The sequence below is a fragment of the Lactuca saligna genome, chromosome 8 (assembly GCF_052625555.1).
Source record: "Lactuca saligna cultivar CGN05327 chromosome 8, ASM5262555v1, whole genome shotgun sequence".
In the NCBI taxonomy this organism is placed as follows: domain Eukaryota; kingdom Viridiplantae; phylum Streptophyta; class Magnoliopsida; order Asterales; family Asteraceae; genus Lactuca; species Lactuca saligna.
This window is the reverse complement of record NC_136424.1, coordinates 49,410,528-49,421,423: the sequence shown is the minus strand read 5'-3', so window position 1 is coordinate 49,421,423 and position 10,896 is coordinate 49,410,528. Positions and strand designations below refer to the sequence as shown.

The 10,896-nt window shown below is 31.6% G+C and overlaps 1 pseudogene; it reads right to left on the bottom strand.

Annotated features, from left to right (window-relative positions):
• Positions 1–322: 322 nt before the first annotated feature.
• On the bottom strand, positions 323–9,387 carry LOC145009607 (uncharacterized; annotated as a pseudogene).
• Between the last annotated feature and the right edge of the window lie 1,509 nt (positions 9,388–10,896).

The following is a 10,896-nucleotide window of genomic DNA, read 5'->3' as shown; positions in this document are numbered from 1 at the left end:
GCAGCCTAACCGGGTCGATGGGTCAACCGGTTCAACCGGTCGGACCGTTCAAAAAAACCGGATAAACCGGACGACTTCATTATTACATCATTATTGTATTTAAAATTTTAAAATATTCCAAAAAAATACAAAAATAAACTTTAAGCCAAAAATATCAATAAACATTAGTTTTCAACATTAAATAAAAGTATCAAACATACAAAATATCAAGAAAATAATTCAACACATCTTGATTCTAGTCTTCAAAAAAAAAAGTTTACAACATAAACATCAAAATACCATGAAATGTATCAAAATGCAAACTTCAATCACAATTTAATTTTCATCTAAATGAATCAATGTCAATTTCTTCTAACGCAGCTCCATCATCATCTTCTTCATCATCTTCAATACCAAATTCAAATTCAATTTTATCAAAAATTAAACTCAAATTGAAGAATAACAAAATATTGATAGAATAACATAAAATACTAACCTTGAGAAACTTGGGATTCAAACATCATTGATTCATCGTAGTTTGGTGGTTCTTCTTCAACCATATTTTCCAATTCATTATAATTTAGTTCACCCTTCGGTATTTCATCAACCACCCAAAACTTGATTTTATCAATACTTTCATAATCAATCGGATCATAAGACTTTTTGTAATCCTTGAGCCTAGAGAAAAATATTAATATACTTTTACACATAAGTAAAAAAATGAAAAAAAAAAAGTTTGAATGTATACATTACCTATTTTGTAGACGCAAATTATAATGAACACAAACAAGGTCATTAAGTCTTTGATGCTCCAATCGATTCCTTCTTTTAGTGTGGATCCTCTCAAAGACACTCCAATTCCTTTCACACCCGGAAGAAGAAGCAGTTTGGCTTAAAATTCGAATTGCAAATTTTTGCAATTCCGGAGCATCTCCACCATGTAATTTCCACCATTCATCTAATGCAAAATAACAAAATAATATTATAATATTTTTATTATAATTCACTATTAATAAAAATTTGAAAAAAAAAAGTTACCGGGACGAGTAGTATTGCGAGAAGCGAAAGCAAGTTTTCTACCAAAACTACCCTCATGCTCACGAAACAACTTTAGTTGGTCCATGAGAGTTAGACCATCCACGGTACCAGCACTGCTATAACGCTCAATCATATCCATTATCCCCCCAACCACCTCTGGTTTCTTAGAAAAATTTTCTTGATCATATTGAAATACTGGATTCAACCAATAAGCAGCAGCATGAAGACTCTTACGCAACATCCTATCCCACCGATTTTTGATGATGTTAGTATACGGGGTGTACAACTCTCTGCTGTTACGAAAAAGTTTCTTAATTCCTTTTTTTCCCTATACATCCCTTCGTATACATAACCTAAAAAAAGAAAAAAAAAACATCAATTAAAATAATAAAATGATAATATATTTGTAAACATCATTAAAGAATATAAACAAAAATTATACCTAAAGCCGGCTTCTCATCCGAATCACAAATCCGTAAAAGTCTCAACATTGGAGTCATGACCTTTACTATTATAGCACAATTATTCCAAAAGCTTTCATTCAATATGATAAGCTTAACTTCTTTTGCTTTTTCTAATCTAATCGCTTTTTTAAAATCCGGGGAGGTGACCATAGCTTGCAAATCATGTTTGTGATCACACAAACTTTTCAATGCAATAAATGCAGTACCAAAACGAGTGGCACCCGGACGAATAATTTCTGTCCAACCTGGTCTTTTTCTTAACCAATTTAATGGCCATTTGTGGTTATAAACAAACACTGTAACCCTCGATGCAAGTGTAACCAAATCAGCGACTTCATGCATCTCCGACATGTCCTTCATAATCAAGTTCATACAGTGAGCTGCACAAGGAGACCAAACAATGGACGGATACTTCTCACATAACAATCTTCCTGCAGCCTTATAGTTTGCAGCATTATCAGTGACTAAATGAACGACATTCTGACGACCAACAATATCAACAATCTCACTAAACAAGTTGCATAATGTTTGGGCATTACTCTCAATATCCGATGCATCAACAAATTTGATGAATGAAATCCCTTTTGCACAATACACCATAAAATTGATAAGGGGTCTTTGTCTTGTATCCCGCCACCCATCACCCATAATTGTACAACCATTTTCTGCCCAGTAACGTCTATAGGAATCAACTATAAGTTGTACGGACTGTTTCACATCTTTCACCAATGTGACACGCATAGCATGATATGAAGGCCCCGTGTATCCATGACCCATACTAGCAACTTTGCTCATTGCTATTTGGAAAAGGGGAGAATTCACAGCATTCATAGGTATACAAGCATCATAAAACCACATAGCAAGAGCTAAATCCGTATCATGCCATCTTTCCTTACTTTCCAATGTTGCCTTAATCGATGGCTGAGAAGGATCATGTATACCTCTTTTTAAAAAAGGTGGCACGGTTTTGGTTTGGGAGGCATGAGGAGCTTTTCTCTTTCCATCTTTTTTTTGAGTTGATTGTTGGGTGAGTACTTGAACGTCATCATCATCATCATCAATAACATCATACATGTTATCTACATTCACCCCCAACGTATCACTAAGCACACCAGCATGTTTCTCTTTTGTTTTTTTGGCATTTTCATCCAATGAACTTTTCATGACAAACTTTATATCTCCTGGACAACTCGGACATGCTGAAATAGCACCTGGCACTCCAGCAAGGTGTTGTTTCATTCTATTGATACCTCCACCGTTATATGTATTTTTACAAAAAGTACAAAAGTATGCTTTTTTTTTTCCGCCTCCACTATCAAGCTGAGTAATATACCTCCAAGCAGGATCCTTTTTTGCCCGAACATTTGGTTGAGTAGAAGCTTGTGAACCAGATGGGACGGTATTCGATTGGGCTTTTTCGGATGGATTGGAACTTGAACCCGGAGTGCTCATAATCTATACAATTTAAATAAGCGTTTAAAAAATATGTCTACAATTTATTTTGATCATATATGGTCTAAAAAATATTTGTTTCACATTGACCATGTTAGATATATATATATATATATATATATATATATATATATATATATATATATATATATATATATAAATGAATTTTGAGAAATATTACAAGGACAGTGATATATAGCATGAAATGACAATCCATTATACACTACATCAAAACTTTATATTTCAAAGAACATATAGAAAAAATATGAAGATGGAAAAAATTTTCTTCTAAAGATGTTGCAATATTTTACATGTCGAAGTTTGATACGATACAAAGCCTAGTTAATTCCATCATCTAAAGATGTTTAGACTAAAAGTATTTGAGAGTTTTGTGTGATTATATATTCCAAATGTAATGAAGGCAAGTTGGATGATAACATAAATGTATTTTCATTGACTACTAATGATGACAAAGAGGTAATTATCATACCATGTCTTGGTATTGAATGATCTGTGATTTAAATAACCCAAAGCTTTGGGTGTTTATTTATTAGAAACGATGGTAAAAGCTTGTATGATCAAAACTATATGAACTTTAATGATGATTAAAAATAATGACTACATAACAGAACATTGGTTTTAGTCTACATAAAAGATAAACACTGAAACATTTATAGCTGATAGGAACTTAGGAAGTGTTACTTAGTGATTAATTACCTTTGTATTATGGAATAGAAGTGTCGATTATGGTTGAAATTGGAGAAAAAATCGTTGAAATCTTCATTGTGTCGCTGAATGTGGAGCACAAATCGTTGAAATCCTTGCCCCTTCGATCGATTGGAAGCGATTAGGAAGTCGAATGAAACTGAAATCGGGGGTGTTTTAGTCGATTTTGTGAGTCGACTTAGGTTATGGCGTATGGGTTTCGAACGGCTCCTCTTCTATGTACTGAATGTGAAATTGAGGTTTGAGAATTTTAGGTTATTTGAGTTATTTCCCGATGGATTTGAAGAAAAAAAAAACGGTTCGAAGCCGGTTGGACCACGGGTTGAAGAAAACCGGCGGTTTTTTCCGGTTTAAGCTGCTACCGGTTTTTGGGAGTGAAAGAACCGGAACCAGGACCGGTTCCCGGTTGAACCGGCCGGTCCGGTCCGGTTTTCAAAACAGTGGTGGAAACCCTAAATTTTTGGGCCCGAGCCATATTTAAAGGCACTTATGGCCTTCAATTGCGACTACCTTTCCCATAAGTGAGAACCCTAGCGAGCTTGAGTGTGTAGAGTGAGAGGAAGAGCTATCTTGAGCTTTTTTTGTGTGATTTTGCAAGAAAGGAGAAGAGTTCCAGCAAGAGGGACTAAGGAAGGCTATTGTTTTGAGTTATTCAAGCAAGGAGCTTCATTCTGAGGTACAAAAATGAACCCCTTTCCTTTCCTAATTGTGTAGATTCCATTTTGGCGTTAGGGCTTGAATCACTTCATCTTTGGGGTTTTGAATGCCTCAAACCCCTCTTGCAAGTTTGTATTATAGATCTGGACCCTTCTAGGTCCAGAGAGCCGAGAATATGAAGCTTTAGTAAAGTAAACCTTGGGGTTTGAAGTTAGGAATTTGGACCCTTCTAGGTCCAAAGAGTCGAGAGTATGAAGCTTTAGTAGAGTAAACATTGGGGTTTGAAGTTAAGAAGCATTTACGGGATTTTTATGGTATATATAGTTACTTTCATCTTACACATAGATATGAAGTATTTTATATAAATTACGTGCTATGTGTGCATATTATTTGAATACTTGTTGTCTATGCTGGATGAACGATTTTATACATGTTTTAAAAGATTTAAACAATATATTTATTTCATATCTACAAATATGTTGCGGATGAAACATGGGTAGATGAAATAGTTAGTGTGTGATGAAATAAAATGATGAGAGATATGTGATGATAATTAGGTAAATAGATGATGATGAATAGTTGATTTAGGATGAAAGGAGATACCATAACCTTAACCAGCAATGTGGCGATGTAGTCATCTACCAGAGTATAGATGGCTACCACAGACTATTCTAGACAACCTAATGAAAACACCAGCATGCCCATAACCTGTAGGTGATGAATTACAAGTTCAGACGATGTTGTAACTACGTATTCATGCGATGATTCTCTAACCCTTACGAGTTCAGACGATGTTGTAACTACGTATTCATGGGATGTCACAAATTTCGCATGCCAAACCAATGTTCATAATTCACATCAGTGAGAATGGTTCATTTTTTTGTAAAACCAAAATCATATTTAAATTTTGATTTTTTATTTTGGAAAATGTCAAACCATTGGTTTTTTATTTCGGTTTCGGTTTTTTGTTTTTTTTTTAAATATATTTTCAGGGTTTATTTTATTTTATTTTATTTTATTTTTAATTTCATAGATTTCTTAATCAACAAATGTTGCTACAATTTAACAAAAATAAATAATTTGCTAAAACAAAATACAAAAGGAAGTTTGTTCACATTTAGTCATTGAACTTTTTAGAGGCAAACGAACTTTCGATTTTGTTCATATTTAGTCACTAAACGTTTTTTCGTTATCTATTTGCCACTAAACTATTGAAATTGTTCATATTTTACCCTTATGATCGGTAACAGCCGGTCGTAAGGGTAAAATGTGAACAGTTTCAATAGTTCAATGATAAATAGATAACGAAAAAAAATTTAGTGACTAAATGTGAAAAAAATCGAAAGTTCGTTACCCTTTCAAGTCATTATCCCTAAAAAAATATTGTGCAGAAATACTAAAATAAATCAAACTAGAAAACCGAAATCCAAATTTTGTTAGTACAATTTTAAATTTAGTTAAATGCTCAGCAAAACCAGATTATTCACATTCCCAAGAGATGTTATCTTTTAAACATGTTGGAAATTTAGCTTTTTACACCAACCTTTTTCATAACTTAGTGATTATTTAGACCATTTAAAAATCAAATCTGTCAATTAAAAAACCAAAACAAAAACGAAGACAATTAAGTAATAAAAAAAGAAAAGGCATAGAAGATGACAAGAAGGAAAGGAGATGTTTGCTGGCAGTTGGGTGTTTGTCACTAAAATTCATTTCAACGACAATATCACCTACAAACACATGCTTCTCACAACTGTACTCTGCATTCTTTCCGTTTTCAATAATCCGGTAATTTTAATTTTGTCAATTAAATTCTCAAGATCAGAATCCATAATAATAAGTTTTCTTTTTAAGGGAAACTACAATAAAATCCTCATATATTGAACTTATAATCGATTTAATTTTTATATATTTCTTATTCTATTAAGTTCCAAATATTGGTAATTGTATTCAATTTAACCCTTTGATCCAGTCAACATGTCATCCAACGTTCAAAAATTACATTTTTGGCCCATATTTTAAAATTTGTTACAAATTTGGTTCAAAATTTAACTTTTGACTTAGATTTTAAATTTTGTTACAAATTTGGTCCAGAAATTATATTTTTTTGCCTAAATTGTAGAATTTATTATAAATTCATCATAACTTTAGTTTTTTTATAACTTTTTTTTTTCTCAAAAACTTGTTTCTAATATGTTTTTTCTTTATAAACTCATATTTATATAAAAAAACATATTTTCACATTAAAGTCTTATATTTTCTATATAAAAACTTTTTTTAAAAAGTTTTTTGTATAAGAAATATCTACTTATAAAAATAGGTTTGGATTATTTGTGTGATTTCTCTTTAAAAAAATCAATTAAAAACTTAAAAGTAACCCTAAATTATATTATTAAATTATAGTTTGTCAAAAACTAGTTAAACTCATTTTAATATTATTTATTTGTTTTTTAATCACATTTATAGGATAAATAATGTTAGTTCTTAATTGCAATTCATAAAATATTTCATTTTATTCCTAAGAATGTGGAATTTTTAGATATTTAATTAACAATAAGTATGTTTCATTACATTATATATCCTTTTAACCGTTTTATTTGTTTTGAATTAAATAAAATTTGTTAAACCTCAATTACCATTTTTACACCATGGAATTAAATAATATATTTGTTAGCATTTGGTCATAATCTAATCTTATATAAAATATTTTTTTAATAATATAGCTAATACTACCAACCAATCTAAATTTCTTTTAGCATAGATCAACAACCTAAAAACTAAAATTACATTATATATGAAAGTTTAATATATATATATATATATATATATATATATATATATATATATATATTATAATATTAATATTATATTTTATTCATAATAATTTTTTTAAGAAAAAAGTTAAAATCATAACTTTGATATATTTTTTATAACTTGTTAAGATATATATTATCTAAATATAACTTATCCATTCATGGCACGTATCCAATCTTTTTTTTTTGAAACGACAAATATCTTTAAAATGCCACGAGATTAGAAAGTGACTAAATCACGGGCAAAGTACAACAACTGAAATCAAAGCAAGTACATAGAACTAGCTAAAAGGAGTGATACTCCAATCAATCAAACTACATCCCACCTTTGAGGTTCTATGCTTAAACCACAAATATGTGTGGATAATCGTCCGTGATCTTAGCCAAATTGGTATTTAGCCCTTTAAATATCTTGTTGTTTCTAGCCTTCCATATGAACTAGTGAAAAGCATAAAACGCCGTTGTAACCTTCTCCTTTTTCTTTGGACAATTGCCCCATGAAGCAGCGAAGTTGAGAAAGGTATTCATACTTGTGAATTGTGTGTGTTGTAATCGACACCATTTTAGAATTCGATCCATATCCTCCTTCGCGACTGGGCATGCCACCAGAAGATGATCAACCGTCTCCTGAGATGAATCACATAAGGAACAAACAGTTGAGTTTACCAATATACCCTTGCCTGCAAGATTGGTTAACAACATAATTCTACCTAAAGAAGCTTTCCATATGAAAAAAAAGGATTTTTAATGGGATTGCTTTCAACCAAGTAATGCTCGAACCATTTTTTTTGGGAAAGAGCTGCTCGAACCGTTATACGTGGTGGGTATGGAACCAATCATCTTGCGCAAGGTATTGACCGAGAATCTGCCATCAGAATTGAACTTAAAACGAAATCTAATTTGTGACTGGTTGACGACACCACCTTGTAGCAGAGATTGTAAGTTTTCCAAGTTGAGACGGGTTTCTTCCTCCATGCTTTAAACTTTCCATTTCCAGTCAAAACCGGATGATAAAATTCTTTCTGAAACATAACAAAGCTTTACCTTCTCAAGATCATATAGCCTGGGAAATCTTTTTTGTAACGTCAAAGTACCACACCATCTGTCCTTCCAAAATAAGAGATTAATGTTCGGGCTAGGGCTTAAAGAAAACCGGTCCAGGTAGTGAATGTCGCATTCAAGGAGACTCTTGATTACTTTATCTATGTTACACCAAACACCCCCATCGATGTTTTAGCAATATAGGTGATTAGTTTCCTACGTAAATTATAGATGCTGATAATACAATCACTCCATAATCCTCCATGTGTCTCTTTGAGCCTCCACTACCATTTGGTGAGTAGAGCAAGGTTTTATGCATGCAACGATCCCACACTGAGTCCACCGTTTTCTTGGATGCAATGACTTTAGATCATGACACCCAGTGTAATTTGGATTTCTCAGCATTACCACCCTACAAGAATTTCCGTCTAATTTTTTCAAGTTCATCTAAAACTCCACATGGAGCCCTAAAAAGTGAAAATTAATAGATTGGAAGGCTGTTGAGCACTGATTTGATCAAATTGAGTCTACCACCAAACAATAGTGTCTTGGCTTTCCAACTTGAGAGACACGATTAAAATTTATCAACTATCGGTTTCCAATTCTTTTTAGCGCCATGTTTGCCCCCACCGGTACCCCTAGATACATGAACGGAAGGGAGCTTGCTAGACAACCAATCACCCTAGCTTGGCTTTGTAATTCTGAGACTGGGATTCCAATGCCAAAAAGTCTAGATTTATGGAAATTCACTTTAAGCCCGGAACAAATGTGAAAACATTTTAAAATTCGCGCCAAGTTTATGATGCAACTTTTATCCCATGTACCCAAAAAATGGCATCATCTGCGTAAAAGAGATGAGACAAGGTAGGATCGTTGTTAGGCATTGCAAGACCACACAATAGAGATTTATCCAATGCATTCCAGATAACAAAGTTCAGCCCCTCCATTGCTATAATGAACAGGAATGGGGAGAGAGGATCACCCTGGTGAACACCTTTTGAGATAGCAAATTCTTTTGTAGGGGACCCATTGACTAAGATTGATTCTCTATAAGATGATAGGCAACCGTAAATCCATTTCCTCCACTTACCACTGAAACCCATCTGCTCCATTACTGAATCAAGATAACCCCAGTTGATTGAATCAAATGCTTTCTCGAAACCAACTTTGAGTAAGAATATGTTTTCTTTTGTTTTTTTCCCACTTACAGACTTCATTTATGATTAATGGTCCATCAGGAATATATTTGCCCTCAATAGGTTGTGATTTTTTATTGCCAATCAACCTTTTCTTACTTGGATTGTTTATAATTTTGTATTTCCTTTCTTTTTTAATGTCTATTATATGAAATATCGGTTGCAATTTATTATCGATAAACATGTTTTTAGGGGAGTGAGAAATGATCAAAAACAAAATGGCAACATAAATATATTAAATATTATAAATATCAATAACACAATAGAATACTTTAATTCAAATTCTAAAGAATTTACACACGAGTTTGACAAACTATAATTTAATAGTATAATTTAGGGTTACTTTTAATTTCTTATATGATTTTTTAAGAGAAATCACACAAATAATCAAAACCTATTTTTATAAGTAGATACTTCATATAATATTTTTATGTGAAAATATGTTTTTTTTTTTTTTTTTTTTTTTTTTTTGTATAAATATGAGTTTATAAAGAAAAAACATATTAGAAACAATTTTTTGAGAAAAAAAACTTGTAAAAAAAACTAAAGTTAGGATGAATTCATAATAAAATTCTAAATTTTGGGCAAAAAGGGTAAAATTTGGACCAAATTTGTAATAAAATTTAAAATTTAGGCTGAAAGTGTAAATTTTGGATCAAATTTGTAATAAATTTTGAAATCTGGGCAAAAATGTAATTTTTGAAAGTTGGATGACCTGTTGACCAGATCAAATTGTTAAATTGAATACGATTACCGGTATTTGTGACTTAATTGAATAAAAAAAATATAAATACTAAATCGATTATGAAGCTAATATGTAAGGACTTTATTGCAGTTTCCCATTCTTTTTAAATATGCGAAATTGCGGATAATAAAAATTAATTGCATCTAACGAACTAAAATATGATAGTTTTTTTTTTGTAAGATGATGCAAGAGTGGTTAGTATGGAGTCATCTTGTGAAAAGGAAGAATCCATAATTTAAACTCATATATCTCAGTACTTTAATTGGTAAGAAAAAAATAAATGGATACAGTTTGAATACGATTATGAATACAATTAGTTTTAAATTATGAAGCCAATATATAATGATTTTATTGCAATTTTTCCTTCTTTTTAAGTATGCGAAATTACTAATAATAAAAATTAATTACATCTAACGAAATAAAATATGATAGTTTTTTTTGTAAGATGATGCAAGAGTGGTTAGTATGGAGTCAACCTCTAAAAAGGAAGAATCCATAATTTAAACTCATATATGTGAGTAGTTTAATTGGTAACAAAAAATAGATGGATCGAAAATTTTTGAATAACGGTTTGGGCCGACAATACTACTATATATTACAAGTATAATTTTAGGGAAATCGAGTAATATACTTGTTTTTTTTTGTGTGTGTTTATTTCTTACAAAAAATAATCACTATAAAATCGTTTTTGAAAAAGAACCATCGTTCCAGAATGAGCCATTCTGAAATTCACTTCGGACAGTATACACAGCCCGACCCATTAAATAAATTACGAAATGACCATT